At 43.4% G+C, this 20818-nt stretch overlaps 1 protein-coding gene and 1 non-coding gene across 2 annotated transcripts in view; both read left to right on the top strand.

Moving 5' to 3' along the window:
* LOC137364982 (oocyte zinc finger protein XlCOF7.1-like) overlaps positions 1-20818 on the top strand; it is a gene marked incomplete at its 5' end in the record, with an annotated part of 660565 nt that overhangs the window by 302598 nt on the left and 337149 nt on the right. The window lies entirely within an intron of this gene.
* On the top strand, positions 14800-14881 carry trnas-gcu (transfer RNA serine (anticodon GCU)). Its single transcript has one exon. It is a non-coding gene; the product is annotated as a tRNA-Ser (tRNA).

Genomic DNA, 20818 nt, shown 5'->3' with positions numbered 1-20818 from the left:
ACCTGTCTCCATTTCTCCTTCCAATACAGACTTGCCCTGACTGTCACTATTTCATAGAATCATACAGCACAGAAGGAGGCCAATCGGTCTTTTGTGCCTGTGCTGAATCTGTGAAAAAAATGATGCAATTAGTCCTACCCCCTGCCTATTTCCCCATAGTCCTGGAGAAATTCACTTTGAAATATTTGTCCAATTCCTTTATGAAAGTGATAATTGAATCTGTTTCCACCACCCTGTCGGACAATTCATTCCAAATCCGAATCAGTTACTTCTTAAATGTTGTGAGGGTTCCGGCCTCTACCTCCTCTTCAGGGAGTGCGTTCCAGATTCCAACCACCCTCTGGGTAAAAATTTTTTCCTCAAATCCCATCTAAACCTCCTGCCCCTTACCTTAAATCTATGCCACCTGGTTATTGACCCCTCCGCTAAGGTAAAATGTTTCTTCCTATCTAACCCATCAATGCCCCTCATAATTTTGTAAACCTCAATCTTATCTCCCCTCAGCCTTCTCTGCTCTAAGGAAAACAACGCTAGCCTTTTCAGTCTCTCTTCATAGCTGAAATGCTCCAGCCCAGGCAACATCCTGGTGACTCTCTTCTGCACCCTCTCCAGTGCAATCACATCCTTCCTATAGTGTGGTGCCCAGAACAGTACACAGTACTCCAGCTGTGGCCTAACTAGCATTTTATACAGCTCCGTCATAACTTCCCTGCTCTTATATTCTCTGCCTCGGACGATCTATATTGGCCTGTAATCTAAGGCTTTCCTCCTCACTATTTACAACACCACCAATTTTCGTGTCATGTGTGAGAAAGGGTTTGATTCTATCCCTATCAGTATCCGTTACATGCATGTGTTTTTAATCTGCACCCCCTCTATTTTATTCTCTGTACTTGTCAGCCTCTGGTAGGTGAGTCTGTGTTTTGCTCTTTATCTCTCAGTCTTCGAAGTATGAGCCTGGGTTTGTACCTAATTTTCTTTGTACCTTGCAGGATGGATATTGAAGAGAGGTTTTTACACATTAACTGCCAAATCCTGATAAGTGATTTTTGGGTTTCACACAGTATCTGTCAGTTTCTTGTCTCAGACTGTTGGTTTTACTCTGTCCCTGGCATTTGCTGGTTTGTTAGTGTGGGGTTTACACGGTACCTGTCAGTTTCTCATATGTGAGTGTTGGTTTCACTTTGTATAGAATCAGAGATCACAGAATACTTACAGCACAAAAGGAGGGATTCAGCTCATCGTGCTTCTGCTGCCTCTCTGCACAAGCAACTCAGCTCATGCCACATCCTCATGTATTCCATGAAAAGCTGATTTTTTTTTCCCTTCAGATAATTATCATATATCCTTTTGAAAGCGATGGTTGAATCTTCCTCCGTCACACTCTCAGGCAGTACATATCAGATCTTAACCATTTGCTGCATAAAAAAGGTTTTTCCTCATGTTGCCTTTGGTTCTTTTCCCATTCACCTTAAATCGGTGTCCTCTGCTTACTCAGCCATGAGTAATATTTCCCATTGCTTTCTCAGCACTGATGAATTGGGAGGTGGGAGACAGCCAGAAGTCCCACTGAGCCGCACTAACTCCCAGCTGAAAAAGAAATGAGATAAAGTTCAATCTTTCACAGCGAGATGCTGCAGAGAGTTAAGAGTCCCGAATGAAAGAGAGCGTTTCTCATACTGTTGTTGAATTTCATTTCAAACACTCCTTGTACTCTCTGCTAATGAAGCCTAAAAAGTGGAAAAACTAAATGGCGCTCAAACTCACAACCCTGAGATTAAAAGTCCCATGATCGACAGACTGAACTGAATATGTCACTTCTCCTGTACCTCTGTTTTGATGGATGCAACTGTATGCTCCAATGCAAGGGCAGCTTTCAAATCCTCCCATGGGTCCACACGTCAGGCTAAGTTCCATGTTGTAAACTCAAGCAAAGGAAATCTGCTCACTTCCAAAACTATCAGCAAATTGAAGCTGATTACGATCAACATCATCAGAGGTCAGAACTACCTGGTGAAAGAAGACACCCTGAAGAAGGATCCACAATTATTCAAAGGCATCGACAAAGTGAAAAACAAGAAAATCGATGAGTCAATCCAAGCTAAACAGAAACACTGAAGAATTCCATTCCAGACCAGAACACAATTAGAGGCATTTTTTGTATTCAAAGCTGGGCATTAGTATTTAATAGTTGATATATAATTTTGAATATATTTGAATTTCTTTATTCATTTGGCACAGCTGAACATGAAGCAGTCTTAAATCATTTAATTTTTTTTTGTAAAATCTGACTTACCAGATTAAAATATTAGATCAAGGGAGAAATTTCAAAGATTACTGGACCAGTAATCCAGAGGCCTGGACTCAAGATCCAGTGACAGCCAGGACGTCAAGGCGGGAAACACTCCGCACTAGTCTGCAGTGAGCGGTTCCATCGAAGGTAGAGCACAATCTCTTTAATATAAGAATGTATATTTTATAATAATTAATCACTCAAGACCTTCCTGGTCTCTGCATCTCAGCTGCTCTCTGGATAAACTTGCAGAAAGTATTTCAACCTGGAAAGCAAGAGTCTAGGGAATGTATAATGATATTTTCTCGCCTTCGGGCAATATTTTAATCAATACAGTGTGGGACAACCTGTCTGGGCACAACTCCATGAATTTCTCTTGAACTAGTGACCTAACAATCACTAACTTCTATGGTAACAATCTTCAGCTCATCACCTCCGGTACGTAGCTCTAATCTTAATGTACATTTAAACAACCTTTCAAGTCCAGTTACAGTTTTTGTTGCTTACCTGCACAAGCTTAAAAAGTGAAAAACGGAAGCAAGTTTAACTGAACATTCTGGTGGTCAGTTCGGGCACGGGAAAAAAATGAAAGGACTCGGACCAGGTCGGATGCGGTGCTGTCAGGCTTGGGTCGGGTTTCATTTGCTGACCCGAGCAGGCCTTTACTTACTGTCGCAACCTTATATTCCCACTTGACAATCTGTATATTTTGTTCATTTCAATTTTGTCGTCAAGCTCTTTGAATCCAGTTCCCCTGTCCTCAAGCAGGCTCAGTTTGGAAATCGATTCCGCTTTCTGGAAGGCTGAAAGCAATCGATGACCTTAAACTAAAAATGGCAACAGAGAAGGGCTCGTCTGGGATTTGAACCCAGGACCTCTCATATTTTAATCATTTATATCCCCAAAGCGAGAATCATACCCCAAGACCAACGAGCCACCGTTAACACAGCTTTTATTCGCTCCTGTGGAATTTCACTGTTACCCACAGCCGATCATGCATTTTTCTCAGATCAAAACAATATCCTACAAAGCTGAAATAAAAACAGAAAGTGCTGGAAATACTCAGCACCTCTGACAGCATCTGTGGAGAGAGAAACAGAGTTAACATTTCAGGGTTTTCACCTTTTGTTTGAGCCATCTTTTCAGACTGCTTCTGTCCATCCAATCTCACTTTTTACTCTATCCACATTCTTAGGGTGGTGCAGTGGTGAGCACTGTAGCTTCACAACTTCAATGACTCCGATTCAGTTCTGTATACTGCCTGTGTGGAGTTTGCAAGTTGTTTATGTGGGCTTCCACAAGGTACTCTGGTTTCCTCCCACAACGAAAGACTTCTGGGTTGATAGATAAATTGACTGTTGCAAATTGGCCCTAGGGTAGGTGATAGGAGAAATGTGGGGATGTGGTAGGGAATTCTGGGTTAACATAGGATTAGTATAAATGGGTGGTTGATGGTCAGTGCAGACTCAGTGGGCCAAAGGGCCTATATCAGTGCTGTCTATCTCAATAACCATTCTCTAAGCAAATGCATTTTTCATGAATTCCTCATTTCTTTTATTAACGACAATTTTATATTTCCGGCCCTTGCTTCATACGATACAACAAGTGGAATCATGTTTCCATCAACCCGATCAAACCCCTTCACTATTTCCTCATATTGCAATGTTTCTTTCACCCTGACAGACTGTGGAGTTTCTGCTGCTTGATTGCAGTTCTTGCTTCCCGCCAGTAGATGTCACCTCACTCCAATATAGTGAAGTTAACAAATGTGAGAGAGACACAACAGGAAATAATTGTTCACTTTATAGTGAATGTGTGGGATTTAGAAATACTAGGAGTGGAGACGAGTTATTATTGAATTTGTCAAACCAAACATATGTTATAATGTTGTGTTAAATCTGTCACTCTGTTGTCTTGATTCTGAGAGTGACATAGACTCATCGAGTCATTGGGTCATTTGTGGTATAGAAGGAGGCCATTCGCCCCATCGAGTACAGGCCAGCTCTCCATGGAGCGATCCAGTCAGTCCCACTCGTCTGCTCGATCCCCCTAGCCCTGTAAATTTATTTCCTTCAAATGCCCATCGAAATTCCTTTTGTAACCAACGATTGTCTCCACTTCCTCCGCCCTCGGGGGCAGCGAGTTACAGATCATTACCAATCACTGTGTAAAAAAGTTCTTCCGCACATTCTCCCTGCGTCTCTTGTCCAGAACCTTCAATCTGAATCCCCTAGTCCTTGTACCAATAGTTAATGGGAACAATGTTTCCTTGCCAACTTATCTAAAACTGTCATAGCCTTCGACACCTCTATCAATTCTCCCCTCAATCTCCTTTGATACAGGCAGAAAAAACCCTGTTTTTCTGACCTAACCTTGAAACTAAAACCCTCCATCCCTGGAACTATTCTGGTAAATCTCCTCTGCATCCTCTCAAGAATCCGCACATTCTTTCTAAAGATTGGTGAGCAGATCTGGATGCAACACTCCAATTGGGGCCTAACCAGAGTTCAGCATAACAACCCTGCTTTTGTACTCAATGTCTCTATTGTTAAAGCCCAAGATCCCACATGCTTTGATAACCACTCTCGCAATATGTCTGAACAGTTGAGGTGACTGAGCGGTTTCAGATTCTCTGTTCAGATTGCAGCCTTCACTGGAGGCATGTGTTTAAATCCCACTTCTGACAACTTGATTTTCAGTTACTTTGCAGAGCTTCCTTGAAGGTTTGAGGTAGAGTAAATACTGAGGAACTGTTTCTAACTGCTGAACCGTCAATAACCGAAGGTAACAGATTTAATGTGACTCACAAAACTGGAAAGAACTTGAGGAAAAATTCCTTTCTGCAACGTGTGGTTAGGATTTCAGTTATGTGGATAGATTGGAGAAGCTGGGGTTGTTCTCCTTAGAGAGGAGATTTGATAGAGGTGTTCACAATCATGAGGGGTCGTGACAGACCCGATAGAGAGAAACTGTTGGTAGAAGGATTGAGACTCAGGGAAAAGCTGTGGCTCAGTTGGTCACACTCACCTCGAAATCACAAGCTTCTGGGCTCAGAGTTCACAGCTGACACTCCAGTACAGCACTGAGGGTGTTGAAGGTGCTGCCTTTCAGGTGTGATGTTAAACCAAGACCTGGTCCGCATGTTTGGGTGAATGTAAAAGATCCCATGCTGAAATTTCAAACAAGTGAAGAGCAATTCTCCCTGGTGTTGTGATCAATATTTGCCCCTCAATCAGATCAGTTGGTCATTATCACATTGCTGTTTGTGGGTATTAGCTGCTGCATTTCTGACATTACATCAGTGATTACACTTCAAAAGTATTTCATTGTCTACAAAGTGCTTTGATATGTCCAGTGGTCTTGAAAGGTGCGATATAAATGCAAGTCTTTTCTTTCTTTATCACAACACATTACTGTGTAAAAAATGGTTCTTCATGTCACCTCTGGTTCTTCTTCCAATCACCTGATATCTGTGTCCTCTGCTTACTGACCCTTTTACCACTGGAAACAGTTTCTCCTTATTTAAACTATTGAAAACCTCCATGATTTTGAACAAATGTGTCAAATCTTTTCGGAACTTTCTCTGCTGCAAGGAGAACAACCCCAGCTTCTCCAATCTCTCCACATCACTGAAGTCCCTCACCCTGCTACCGTTGTGGCAAATCTCTTTTTTATTCTTTCACGGAATGTGGGCATCGCTGGCAACGCCAGCATTTATTGCCCATTCCTAACTTCCCTTGAGAAGGTGGTGGTGAGCCGCCTTTTTGAGCTGTTGCAGTCCATGTCGTGTAGGTAAATCCACAGTGCTGTTTGGAAGGGAGTTCCAGGATTTTGATCCAGTGACAGTGAAGGAACGGTGATATAGTTCCCAGTCAGGATGGTGTGTAGCTTGGACGGGAACTGGCAGATGGTGGTGTTCCTACGCATCCAATGTCCTTTTCGGTGGTCGAGGTCATGGGTTTGGAAGGCGCTGTCGAAGGAGTCTTGGTGAGTTATTGCAGTGCATCTTGTAGATGGTACGCACTGCTACCACTGTTCACTGGTGGTGGAGGGAGTGAATATTTAAGGTGGTGGATGGGGTGCTGATCAAGCGAGCTGCTTTGTCCTGGATGATGTTGAGCTTCTTGAGTGTTTTTGGAGCTGCACTCATCCAGGCAAATGGGGAGTATTCCATCACGCTCCTGACTTGTGCCTTGTAGATGGTGGACAGGAGGTGAGTGATTCACAGCTGAATTCCCAGACTCTGACCTGCTCTTGTAGCTACGGTATTTATATGGCTGATCCAATTCAGATCCTGCTCAACGGTAACCCCCAGAATGTTGATAGTGAGGGATTCAGCAATGGTAATGCCATTGAATGTCAAGGGGAGATGGTTAGATTCTCTCTTGTTGGAGATGTTCATTGCCTGGCACTTTTGTGGGTTGAATGTTCCTTGTCACTTATCAGCCCAAGCCCAATGTTGTCCAGGTCTCTCTACATGTGGACACGGACTGCTTCAGTAGCTGAGGAGTTGCTAATGCTACTGAACATTTTGCAATCATCAGCGAACATCCCCACTTCTGACCTTATGAGAGAGGGAAGGTCATTGATGAATCAACGGAATATGGTTGGGGCCTAGGACACTACCCTGAGGAACTCCTGAGTGCTGTTCTGGGACTGAGATGATTGGCCACCCACAACTATCACCATATTCCTTTGCGCTAGGTATGACTCCAACTAAAGAACAAAGAACAAGGAAAATTACAGCATAGGAACAGGCCCTTCGGCCCTCCAAGCCTGCGCCGATCCAGATCCTCTACCTAAACATGTCGCCTACTTTCTAAGGGTCTGTATCTCTTTGCTTCCTGCCCATTCATGTTTCTGTCTAGATACATCTTAAAAGACGCTATCGTGCCCGCGTCTACCACCTCCGCTGGCAACGCGTTCCAGGCACCCAACACCCTCTGCGTAAAGAACTTTCCACGCATATCCCCCATAAACTTTTCCCCTCTCACTTTGAACTCGTCACCCCTAGTATTTGAATCCCCCACTCTGGGAAAAAGCTTCTTGCTATCCACCCTGTCTATACCTCTCATGATTTTGTACACCTCAATCAGGTCCCCCCTCAACCGTCGGCCTTCTAATGAAAATAATCCTAATCTACTCAACCTCTCTTCATAGCTAGCACCCTCCATACCAGGCAACATCCTGGTGAACCTCCTCTGCACCCTCTCCAAAGCATCCACATCCTTTTGGTAATGTGGAGACCAGAACTGTATGCAGTATTCCAAATGTGGCCGAACCAAAGTCCCATACAACTGTGACATGACCTGCCAACTCTTGTACTCAATACCCCGTCCGATGAAGGAAAGCATGCCGTATGCCTTCTTGACCACTCTATTGACCTGCGTTGCCACCTTCAGGGAACAATGGACCTGAACACCCAAATCTCTCTGTACATCAATTTTCCCCAGGACTTTTCCATTTACTGTATAGTTCACTCTTGAATTGGATCTTCCAAAATGCATCACCTCGCATTTACCCTGATTGAACTCCATCTGCCATTTCTCTGCCCAACTCTCCAATCTATTTATATTCTGCTGTATTCTCTGACAGTCCCCTTCACTATCTGCTACTCCACCAATCTTAGTGTCGTCTGCAAACTTGCTAATCAGACCACCTATACTTTCCTCCAAATCATCTATGTATATCACAAACAACAGTGGTCCCAGCACGGATCACTGTGGAACACGTCTCCATTTTGAGAAACTCCCTTCCACTGCTATTCTCTGTCTCCTGTTGCCCAGTCAGTTCTTTATCCATCTAGCTAGTACACCCTGGACCCAATGCGACTTCACTTTCTCCATCAGCCTACCATGGGGAACCTTATCAAACGCCTTACTGAAGTATGTATATGACATCTACAGCCCTTCCCTCATCAATCAACTTTGTCACTTCCTCAAAGATTTCTAGTGGAGAGTTTTCTCCCTGGTTGCCATTGACTTCAATTTTGCAAGGGCTCCTTGATGCCCTTGGCAAGAGCAGTCACTGTCTCCTCACCTCACCTCTTGAGTTCAGCTCTTTTGTCCAAATTTGGGTCAAGGCTGCAACGAGGTCAGGAACCAAGTGGCTCTGGCAGAACCCAAAATGAGCATTGATGAGAAGGTTATTGCTGTGTAAGTGCTGCTTGATAGCACTGTCAATGACACCTTCCATCACTTTACTGATGATCAAGAGGAGGCTGATGGGGCAGTAATTGACAGGGTTGGATTTGTCCTGCTTTTTGTTTGCAGGACATACCTGGGTAATTTTCCACGTTGCTGTGTAGATGCCAGTGTTGTAGCTGTACTGGAACAGCGTAGCTGGTGGCGCGGCTAGTTCTGGAGCATAAGTCATCAGCACTACAGCCGGGATGTTGTCAGTATCCAGTGCCTTCAGCCATTTCTTGATATCATGTGGAGTGAAGTGGATTTGCTGAAGATTGGCATCTGCGATGCTGGAGACATCAGGAGGAGGTCGAGATGCATCATTTAGTTGATACTTCTGGCTGAAGATGGTTGCAAATTATTCAAACTTGTATTTTGCACTGATATGCTGGTCTCCCCTATCATTAAGGATGGGGATATTTGTGGAACCTCCTGTTGATTGTTTAATTACCCACCACCATTCAGGACTGGATGTGGCAGGACTGCAGAGCTTTGATCTGATCTGTTGGTTGTGAGATCACTCAGCTCTGTCTATTGCATGCTGCTTCCACTGTTTGACATGAAAGTAATCCTGTGTTGTAGCTTCACTCATTTTTAGGTCTGCTTGGTGCTGCTCCTGACATGCCCTCCTGCACACTTCATTGAACCACTATTGCTCCCTTGGCTTGATGGTAATGGTAGAGTGAGGGATATGTCAGGCTATGAGGTAACATATTGTGTTTAAATACAATTCTGCTGCTGCTGATGGCCCACAGTGCCTCATGGATGACCAGTTTTGAGTTGCCAGATCTCTTCATTTCTTCCCTCAGATATAATTGGAACAAATTCCAAAGGAATGCATGAACTAAATAAAAAGGAGAGAGAAATAAATACTGACAAAATAGATGGCAGCATTTGCAAGGTAAAAAGATTTATAAGTTTTATTATCGATGAGTGAGAGGAATATATCACGGTTTGGGGCTTCTGTAAGTGGATTTACTGATAATTTTGGGAATTGATAGGAAGCTGCTTCATGGTTGGTGGAACAAACTCCCGCCCTCGGGGTGGAGCCAACAGCTGCATCCGTCCAATAATAGACAGAGTAGAAGTACTGTATCAGGCCTTGTTAACTCAGTTGGTAGAGCATGAGACTTTTAATCTCAGGGTCTTGGATTTGAGACCCATGTTGTGTGGTTGTTCTTACCTTTTTCAGACTTCATCGGCAGAGAGTTCAAGGGGTGTTTGAAATTAAATTCAACAACATCACCAGATTTCAACTCCCCCACTCCCAGTGGAGTTGAATGGACCTTCAACCTCTGCCCTCCCCCTTCCCCTCCCTCCCAGGACTGCAACAGGGATCCCCTTGTCCTCACTTTCCACCCCACCTGCCTCCACAGCAGCACAGTGGCGCAGTGGTTAGCATTGCAGCCTCACAGTTCCAGCAACCCGGGTTCAATTCTGGGTACTGTCTGTGTGAAGTTTGCAAGTTCTCCCTGTGTCTTTTCGGGTTTCCTCCGGGTGTTCCAGTTTCCTCCCACAAGCCAAAAGACTTGCAGGTTGGTAGGTAAATTGGCCATTATAAATTGCCCCTAGTATAGGTAGGTCGTAGGGAAATATAGGGACAGGTGGGGATGTGGTAGGAGTATAGAATTAGTATAAATGGGTGGTTGATCGTCGGCACAGACTCGGTGGGCCGAAGGGCCTGTTTCAGTGCTGTATCTCGAAACATAAACACATCCAAAGGATCATCCTCCACCATTTCCGCCACCTCCAGCGTGATGCCACCACCAAACGCAACTTCCCCTCCCTTGTCAGCATTCCGAAGGGATTGTTCCTTCCACAACACCCTGGACAACTCCTCCATTACCCCAACACCTCTTCCCCTTCCCAAGGCACCTTCCCATGCAATCGCAGGAGATATAATACCTGCCCTTTTCCGTCCTCTCTGCTCATTATCTAAAGCCCCAAACACTCCTTTTAGGTGAAGCAGCGATTTACTTGTACTTCTTTCAATTATCTATACTGTATTCACTACTCACAATGCGGGCTCCTCTAAACTGGGGAGACCAAAAGCAGATTAGGTGGAACACCTCTGCTCAGGCCGAAAGCATGATCCTGAGCTTCTGGTTGCTTGCCATTTCAACACTCCCCCCTGCTCTCATGTCAACATTTCTGTCTTTGGCCTGCTCCAGTGTTCCAGTGAAAATCGACCCAAGCTCGAGGTGCAGTACCCGACCTTTTGATTCCGCACTCTACAGCCTTGTGGATTGAACATTGTGTTCAATAACATCAGAGCATGACTGGTGTCAGGCAACCACAAGCATTAACACACTTTGTCCCAGGACAGCTTTGTTATTTAATCTCTCCTGCCCTCTGCCCTTTCAAACACCTTCCCCTTTGTTCTCTCCCACATGCCCCTCCCCTTCACTTGTTTAAAACCTAATTCTTTTCTAACCTGTGTCAGTTCTGATGAAAGGTCACAGACCAGAAATGTTAACTCCGTTTCTCTCACCACAGATACTGCCAGAGCTATTGAGTATTTCCAGCACTTTTTGTTTTTATTTCAGATTTCCAGCATCTGCAGTATTTTGCTTTTATTGTGTCAGAAAGTCTTTCCTTGATTCAGGACTCTTACCTCTCTCCAGAATCTCTCTGCTAAAGGTTGAACTTTATCTCATTTCACTCACAGCTCAGGGTGAGTGTGGCACAGTGGGACTTCTGGCTGTCTCCCACTTCACAGTCCATCAGTACTGAGAAAACAATGGGGAATATGACTCACATGTTGTGTTCTGTAACTTTTTACAAACACTTTAATGTATATATTGTCTTCCAAAGCAGTGACAGAATGGTGGCTTTAGTGTGTTGTTGAAATAGCTTTGTTGAGTTCGTGCTGTACTAACAGTTAAACAGTTCTTGGTTCAATACCAAGTATTGGCACTTTCAACCTCTCCTGTGTCTTTTTCTTTGGCTCCAATTGTCAAGCTGCATGATTTACTCTGAAATTAGCACCAGAGAACCAAGGCACCAGCGAGCATGAGGAGCTGAAATTAGCACAGATCAAATCCACTTAATATTTCTGACTGAAGATGGTTGCAAATGCTTCAGCTTCATCTTTTGCACTGACGTGCTCAGCACCACCATCATTGAGGATGTGAATGTTTTTGGAGCCTCCTCATCTTGTTAGTTATTTAATTATCCACCACCATTCACGACTGGATGTGGCAGGACTGTGGAGCTGTGATCTGATCCTGAGGGAGATATCCGTATGTGGAGTGGCGGGATGTATGGAGAGTGATCCTGAAGAGGGTGTCCGAGCCTGGAGTGGAAGCTTTCCGTGGAGGTACAGGAGTAGGTCATTCAGCCCCAGTGTTTTATAAAGGTTTAGCATAACTTATTTGCTTTTACTCTATGCCTCTATTAATAAAGCCAAGTGTCCTGTTTGCTCTTAGCAACCTTTTCAAACCTTGATCAAAAAAGATTGGTGTACATTGTCTCATTCTTCCTCCCAAACTGTATCACTTCACAAGTCTCTGTGTAAAATGTTATCTGTTGTGTGAAAGCCCATTTTACCAGTGTGTTGAAGTTCCTCTGAAGTGTGTTACTGTCACTGGCATAGGATGAAATTCACGAGCATTCTTTGATGCTATCTCCGTGGAAAGAGCAATCTTACACACCAGCTCAAATTGGGATTTTGTGTGTTTAGTAACTTTCCTCATCCACCAATATAAGCACAAATCTGTCTCATAATGTACGGTCTAAGAATGTGCCAATGTTGCAATGTAGTGATAAATTCTTCAGTGTCACAATGTACTCACCAACTGTTTCACTACTTTTCTGATTTCCGGATCCAAGTTTGTAGCTTTCCGCGATCTCTAGTGGCTTAGGGTTGAGCCTCACTTCAACGAAGAAACGGAAAATTATGATTTAAAGATTACACTGTCAATCATTCACATCTTTGTCTTCTCCTGAACTTCGAGTTCAAATTTGTTTGTGAAGTTGAGTCACTCGTTAAGACAGCACAGTCTTTTTCTTTGTGAAGGAAGTGATTAGGGAATGGCTGTTTGAAACTGTCCCTTCTTGCACAGAAATTCAGTGCAAATACTTGATCACTCACAATTTCCTTGAGAGAAATTTGTTCACAATCGCATTCGACACGGAAACAGCCTCAGCATTAATCTCACTGAATCAGAATGTGACCGTGTTGTTTGTTTCAGAATGTTGGTGCCGTTATTTGTCGCTTTAAACCGAGACTGTGAGACAGGGCAAGTTTGATCCGAGGTTGGAATATATTATCATTCAGGAGCAAGAAAAATCAAAAGGAACAAAATAAGAAAACCCAGTCTCTGGATTTGAGAATCTGTAGATCCGCTTTGGGAAAGTGAATCAGAGCAAAATGAAGGGTGAACTGTCCAGAAGAGATGAAGACACAGCTCAGTCAACACGTTCCCCTGGTTTATGATGCTGGAACATTCATCACACATAAATGATTCAACCCAATGACAAACATTCTTCCAGCTGATAATTTATGCTACTGATTTAAGGACTGTCTCATGTGGTTACCGAGTGATGACGAGAAGATATTAAACTTTGTTCTCTTCAATCTAGCTGTGATGAAGTTTGAATGTTTCTACCTTTTATAAACAGGATTTGAATGGTCTCGGTAACAATGTTCAGTTTTGATGAGAGTGGGGTCTGGGTGAGAAGCTGCTGAGTGTGACAGGGTCAGGACTGGATGCAGGAAGTTCTCTGACAGTCTCCCTCTATCTCTCTAATGGGTTTGAGTTGATTTGCGACTGGAAGCTTTTATTTTACTTTTCTTATTCAGAGACACAGCACTGAAACAGGCCCTTCGGCCCACTGAGTCTGTGCCAACCAGCAACCACCCACTTATACTAATCCTGCATTAATCCCATATTCTCTACCACATCCCCACCATTCTCCTACTACGTACCTGCACTCGGGACAATGTACAATGGCCAATTTACCTACCAACCTGCAAGTCTTTTGGAGGTGGGAGGAAACCAGAGCACCCTGCGGAAACCCACACAGACACAGGGAGAACTTGCAAACTCCACACAGGCAGTACCCAGAACTGAATCCTGGTCGCTGGAGCTGTGAGGCTGCGGTGCTAACCATTGCACCACTGTGCTGCTGTTGGTTTTTTGATAAATGAAGGAAGTTCCCTCCACCCATTTTTTTTGGACAGACAATGTGGTATAAGGATGTAAAGGGTTAATGCTGAAGATAGTGGGATCAACCCCTCCCACTGTCAGAGTGATGATGTAACAGTCACATGAGATGAAGTTTGGGAGAAGAGAGAGCAGCACCAAGGATGCTCGATTAGCAGGCTTGATGAGTGTGTACAGAGTATTGAGTAAATTAGAAAACAGTTCTTAGTTCTTTCAGCAGGAACTGTGTCCAGAAAATATCGACAAACTCACAATTTTATTATTCAGGAGTCGGAACACAGATATTAATTCCAAGTGACAGTTCTGGGACCAATTAACAAAAAAAGTAGAGAATAATATTGCTCACTGATTGAAATCCCCCAGTGAGGAGACAGTTAAACAGGTGATCTGTTGGGGCATCCTTCGATCCAAGGTTTCAGCAACATTTAATCTCCCTTTTTGGTGAAATTCTCTGTTATTTGCAACTTTTTTTATCAGCTTTCATGGGCGAGTGAAAAAACTGAAAAGATTGAACAGTTCCATCCTTTCTTTTCTTCCTTCTTCTCTTCTTTCCATCAGTTTCTCTTTTCTGTCCCAGATCAATATAATGATGAGAATCCCACTTTAATCTGTTGTTTCTGGTGTTTTATCCATTCCAATCAAAATTTCAACATTCCAATCAAATCTATTTGTTATTCCACAGTGACTCTCCATGTGTTTTATTCTGTTGTATTCTCTCACAGTCTGTTTGATGATCAATGTTACATCTCACTCTCTGTTCTGGTGAAGATCAGAAGCAGTGATATCTGTTTACACCACCCGACAAGTCGGCCTGAGGCTGTGCCTCGCTGATCACGTGGAGTTAAAGCAATTCTTCCAGTCAGTTAGTTCAGTTGTAATTTCATGAGAAATTCGGTCATCATGACTTCGTCAGTGAACTAATAGTTCAGGTGTCTGAGTGATGTTAATCATGATGTGATGAAATGATTCTATGTTCTAGTCTTTCCGTGGTGGGTTTTCACATTGACTAGAAACGTGTTGGACATGGTCTGGAAATGTTTCACACCACTCCATTCCCAACTTCATTTTCTTCCAGAAGTTCTTTTTCCATCATTGCACAACTAGCTGCACAGCCAGAAACTGTGCTGAAGGTGACAGCTATGTCTACGCAACTGACAAGGTGGCCGAGAGGTTAAGGTGATGGGCTGCTAATCCATTGTGCTGTGCACACGTGGGTTCAAATCCCATCCTTGTTGCTAGTTTATGAACTTTTTAGTGTATTGTTTCTGTTGGGGGAGTTGACGTGTAAAGTCAGCCTCGAAACCTGTTCTTGTCCATGTCCAGACAGTGATTCCAGAATTGGTTATACTTTATTAAAATTGAGACAGACAATTGGAATTCTTCACCCAAACTGCACTGGAATGAAGATCAAATAGGGATCACGAAACGGAGCAGGATTTTTCCTCCCCTCCTTCCTTCCATCTTTACTTTCTCTCGATTTGCACCAAGTGAAAGACAAATGGGAAAAGCAAATGGCGAGGGAGCAGATGCAGAAAATTATCCTTTGGAAAGAAATTTATTTTCAAATCTTCTTGATAGATTAAGTGAGTGAGCAATGCTTTGGCAGATGGAGTTTAAAATGAGGGGTCATTTAGTACCTACGATAGATCAGAGTGTTTTTTTGTAAGAGGTGAGATGTTAGAAACGGTTGAGGAGCAGAGACCCGAATGCTGAATTAATAAAAGCTCGTAGACTGGTAGAAAATAATGTGAAAAGTGAACAGAATCTGAAGATTGGAACTCATGTTGCAGTGATATAAAGCTCTGTGCTCCTGAAGTAAATGTCCAAGCCCAGATTGTGGGGAATCTGTGGAGAGTGATTTGGTTTTTATTCATTCTTGGGTGTGAGTATCGCTGATAAGGCTAGCATTTATTACCCATTCCTATTGCCGTTGAGAAGGTGGTGGAGAGCTGCCTTCTTGAACTGATGCAGTCCATATGGTGCAGGAACACCCACAGTGCTATTGGGGAGGGAGTTCCAGGATTGTGACCCAACAACAGTGAAGAAATGGCGATATCGTTCCAAGTCAGGATGGTGAGTGACTTGGAGGGGAACCTGCAGGTAGTGAGTTCCCATGCCTCTGCTGCCCTTGTCCTTCGAGGTGGTAGTGGTCACGAGTTTGGAAGGTGCTGTTGAAGGATACTTGGCGAGTTGCTGCAGTGCAAATGGAGATGGTACACACTGCAGCCACTGTGTACTGGTTGTGGAGGGATTGAATGTTTAAGGTGGCGGGTTAGGTGCCGATCAAGTGCGCTGCTTTGTCCTGGATGGTGTTGAGCTTCTTGAGTGTTGTTGAGTGGGATGTATTCCATCACACTCCTGACTTGTGCCTTGTAGATGGTGGACAGGATTTGGGGTGTCAGGAGGTGAGATACTTGCTGCAGAATTCGTAATCTCTGACCTGCGCTTATAGCCACAGCATAGATGTGACTGGTCTAGTTACGTTTCTGGTCAAGATGTTGATGGTGGGGGATTTAATGATGATAATGCTTCTGAATATCAAAAGGTAGATTTGTTTTCTCTCTCATTGGAGATGTTCACTGCTTGGCACTTGTGTGGCCAGAAGGTTGCTTGTCACTTATCAGCTCAAGCCTGAATGTTGTTCAGGTCTTGCTGCTTGCAGGCACAGACTGCTTCAGTATCTGAAGAGTTGTGAATCATCATCTAACATTCCCACTTCTGACTTATGTTGAAGAGAAAGTCGTCAATGAAACAGCTGGGAAGTTTGGGTCTGCGACACTAGCCTGAGAAACTCCTGAGGCAATGTCCTGGGCTGAGATGATTGGCCTCCACTAACCACAACCATCTTGCTTTGTGCGAGGTATGACTCCAGCAAGTGGAGAGTTTTCCCCCTGATTCCCATTGACTTCAATTTTGCTGGGGATCCTTGATGCCACACTCACTCAAGGGCAATCACACTCACCTCTCCTCTGGAATTCCACTCTTACGTCTCTGTTTGGACCAAGCTGCAATGAGATCATACGAACATAAGATCAGAAGAACTAGTAGCAGGAGTAGGCCATTTGGCCCCTCGACCTTGCTCCGCCATTCAATAGGATCATGGCTGACCTGATCATGACCTCAACCCCACTTTCTTGCCTGCCCACATAACCCTTGGCTCGCTTGTAGATAAAAATCTTGAAGACATTCAATGACCCAGCCTCCAATGCTCTCTGCGGTAAAGAATTCCAAAGATTAATGACCCTCTGAGAGAAGAAATTCATCTTAAATGAAAAACCCCTAAATCTGAAACTATGTCCCCTCGTTCTAGATTCCACCACGAGAGGAAACATCCTCTCAGCATCTACCCTGTCAAGCCCCCTCAGAATCTTATATGTCTCAATACGTTCACCTTTCATTTTTCTCAACTCCAATGAGTATCGGTCCAACCTGCTCAACTTTTCTCAAAAGACAACACCTTCATCACAGGAATCAATCCAATGAACCTTCTCTCAACTGCCTCCAATGCAAGTATATCCCTCCTTAAATAAGGAGACCAAAACTGTACACAGTACTCTAGGTGTGGTTTCACCAGCACCATGTACATTTGTAGCAAGACTTCTCTACTTTTATACTCCATCCCCCTTGCAATAAAGGGTAACATTCCATTTGCCTTCCTAATTATTTGCTGTACCTGCATGTCAACTGTTTGTGATTCATGTACGAGGACACCCAAATCCTTCTGCACCGCAGCATTCTGTAATCTCTCACAATTTAAATAATATTTTCCTTTTCTGTTCTTCCTACCAAAGTGGATAACCTCACATTTTCCCACATTCTCCTCTATCTGCCAAATTATTTCCTGGAGCTGAGAGACCCTGGCAGAACCTAAATTGAGCATCGATGATCAGATTATTGCTAAGTGTGTGGTGCTTGATAGCACTGTTGGTGACATCTTCCATTGCTTTGCTGATGATTGATAGTAGACTGATGGGGCAGCAAGTAGATGCCTGTGTTGTCGCTCTACTGGAACAGCTTGGCTGAGGGCGCAGCGAGTTCTGGAGCACACAGTCTTCTGTACTAGAGCCGAAATGATGTTCGGGCCCATAGTCTTTGCTGTATCGAGTGCCTGCAGCTGTTTCTTGCCATTATGTGGAGTGAAGCAAATTGGCTGAAAACTGGAAGCTGTGATGCTGGGGAACTCAAGAGGCCAAGTTGAATCATCCACTGAGCAATTTCTGACTGAAGATGGTTTCAAATGCTTCAGCTTTATCTTTTGCACTGACGTGCTCGGCTCCACCAACATTGAGGATAGGGATGTTTTTGGAGCCTCCTCATCTGGTTCGTTATTTAATTGTCGACCACCATTCATGACTGGATACCTAGTTTCTCAGGGCAGTGTCCTAGGCCCAAACATCCTCAGCTGTTTCATTGATGGCTTTCTCTTCAACATAAGTGAGAAGTGGGAATGTTCGCTGATGATTCACAACTCCTCAGATACTGAAGCAGTCTGTGCCTGCAAGCAGCAAGACCTGAACAACATTCAGGCTTGAGCTGATAAGTGACAAGCAACATTCTTTGATCTGATCCTGAGGGAGATATCCGTGCGTGGAGCGGCGGGATGTATGGAGAGTGATTCTGAAGAGGGTGTCTGAGCCTGGAGGGCAGAATCTGTGGAGAGTGGTCCTCAAAGGATGTCCGTGTCTGGAGATTTAGGATCTCTGAAGAGGGTCTCCAAGCCCGTAGTGCTGGGATCTTTGGAGAGTGATCCTGAAGTGGGTGTACGAACCCGGAATGGCGGGATCTGTGGAGAGTGATCCTGAAGTGGGTGTCCGAGCCTGGAGTGGCGGGATCTGTGGAGAGTGATCCTGAAGTGGGTGTCCGAGCCTGGAGTGGCAGGATCTGTGGAGAGTGATCCTGACGAGTGTGTGTAAACCTGGAATGGAAGCTTTCTGTGGAGGTACAGGAAGAGGCCATTGATTCCCAGTATTTTATAAAGGTTTAGCATAACTTATATGTTTTTACTCTATGCCTCTATTAATGAAGCCAAGTGTCCTGTTTGCTCTAAGCAACCTTTTCAATCCTTCTAACATTGGTGTACATTGTCTCTCTGCTCCTGCACCCAGTTTAGAATTGTAACCTTTCATTTATATGGCATTCTTCCTTCCAAATTGTATCACTTCACACTTCTCTGTGTAAAATTTCATCTGTTATGTGAAAGCCCATTATACCATTTTTTTTTTAAGTTCCCCTGAAGTGTGTTACGATCACTGGCATAGGACAAAATTCCTGAGCATTCTTTGATGCTATCTCCATAGACAGAGCAATCTTTTACGCGAGCTCAAATGTAGGATTTTGTGTTTAGTATATTATTTCACCCACCAATATAAGCACAAATATGTCACGTAAATCTTGTTCACTGCAGTCCCTGCTGCTGTTTGCTGCCTATATTTACAGACTTTAATCTCAACCTCGTCACCATGTTCTCTAATATATTCAGGGGGCATCAGCAGAGAAAATGTTCAACAAGCGTGGCAAGTGCAAGGAAATGTTTATTTATGTCATTATGTCATGAACTTAATATACAAATTTTTACATGTGTGAATCATCAAGATGTGTCTTCATAAATGGAACCCCGTCACAATAAACACTGTCACCTTTCAATGTTTAGCGGACAGGTTTGACGGCCTGATGTGTGTGATTCCCATATTAATGTGTTTGTACAAAGTTCGGGGAAAGATGGAGATATGAATAATTTACAGGGAAATCTTTTAAACATATTACCACATCTCTCACTCACAAAGAGCTGCAAACACATGGATTCCAAAAGAACCTGAGTACAAAATCACCTAAAATAAACACTGGCAGAGAGACTTGCAATAACCTGTAGCTCAGGGAAAGTACATGATGTTATGGAAGGGATTCTGTTTCTTTTGTTAAAATATTTTTTGAAGAAGTCATAATCAAACTGAATAAGTGTAGGACCAGTTCTTTTTCAAGAGGGCACCAAAAGAACCAATTTGGCAACTATGTTTACTGGTTGTCACATGATTCAAGTTAAGTATAGAACAGAAACCCTGGTAACAGGGAGAAATGTGGACAGAGAAGTCAGTCATGCCCCTTGATTGGACAAGCTTGGCAGCAGCAGCGCAAACCTAAGACGGCAGAAAACTCACAACCTTTGATTGTAGCAGTCAGTGTGTTTTACCTGCTGGAGTTAGCAGCTGATAAAGTAAGCCTGAAGAATCGTCAAGGAAGGAGAGAAGACCACAACCCAGTTTGTTTTCCAGAAAATCTTTAAAAGACCCTGAGAAGTCCACTGAGTTAATTCATCTTGTCGCATGTCTTTGAAGAAGGCCTGCTAAAATTAATTCTCAATGCCTTCTGAAAAGAACTGTTCTAAAATACCCTAGTGACCTGTCTACGTATACTCGTAAGTTAGACTGTATTCCAGTTTTGGAGCAACATATCTCATCTGATGATTTCTTCAAAAATGAGCAAATAAACAGCCCAAGAGGTTTTTTTTGTCTGTAACAGAGTGCTGAATTTTTTTTAAACCCCTTTTATTTTTTTCAGCCATCCGGTGTGTGTGTGCATGTGGCTCGAAGATAAAAAAAGGACTTTAAAAGTTGGTAAAGGTGAAAAAGGAACTTTTAAAATTTCCACCTGTGTGTTTATGCTTTACTTCATGACTAGTTAAAACCTGTTCGACAATAAATGGATAATTTTGTTGTTCATTGAAGAAACCTGGTCAGTGTCTTCTATTCTAGGAAAAATAGAGTACATGATTGACTGTATCAGTATGTGGGAAAAGTTCACATAGATGTTGTGACCTGTGGAGAAGTGGGATGAGAATAAAGAGTGCCCTCCTCTGCCCTTAGTTGTCACAGCACTTGTGATCTGGCTCAGTAGCTTAATTGGTTCGAGTGTTTGTCTTCTCATCAGAAAATCTTGGATTCATATCCTTGCTTCAAAAGTTTAGCTATCAATCATTTACATCCATTTTCTTGTGAACTTTAACTTTTCTTATGAATTTCATTCACAAAAGAAAACAGCTCAGTGATTGCCTTTGTGAAGGATGTGAGTTTGAAATGGCTGTTCCTGCTCGTACAGATGTCCAGTGCAAATATTACAACGGCAACTCAATCCCCTACAATTTCTTTGAGAGCAATGTGTTTGCAGTTGCATTTAAC

Source organism: Heterodontus francisci, unplaced genomic scaffold, assembly GCF_036365525.1.
Source record: "Heterodontus francisci isolate sHetFra1 unplaced genomic scaffold, sHetFra1.hap1 HAP1_SCAFFOLD_43, whole genome shotgun sequence".
Classification (NCBI taxonomy): Eukaryota; Metazoa; Chordata; class Chondrichthyes; order Heterodontiformes; family Heterodontidae; genus Heterodontus; species Heterodontus francisci.
The sequence above is the reverse complement of the archived record's forward strand: the minus strand, read 5'-3'. Positions and strand labels throughout refer to the sequence as shown.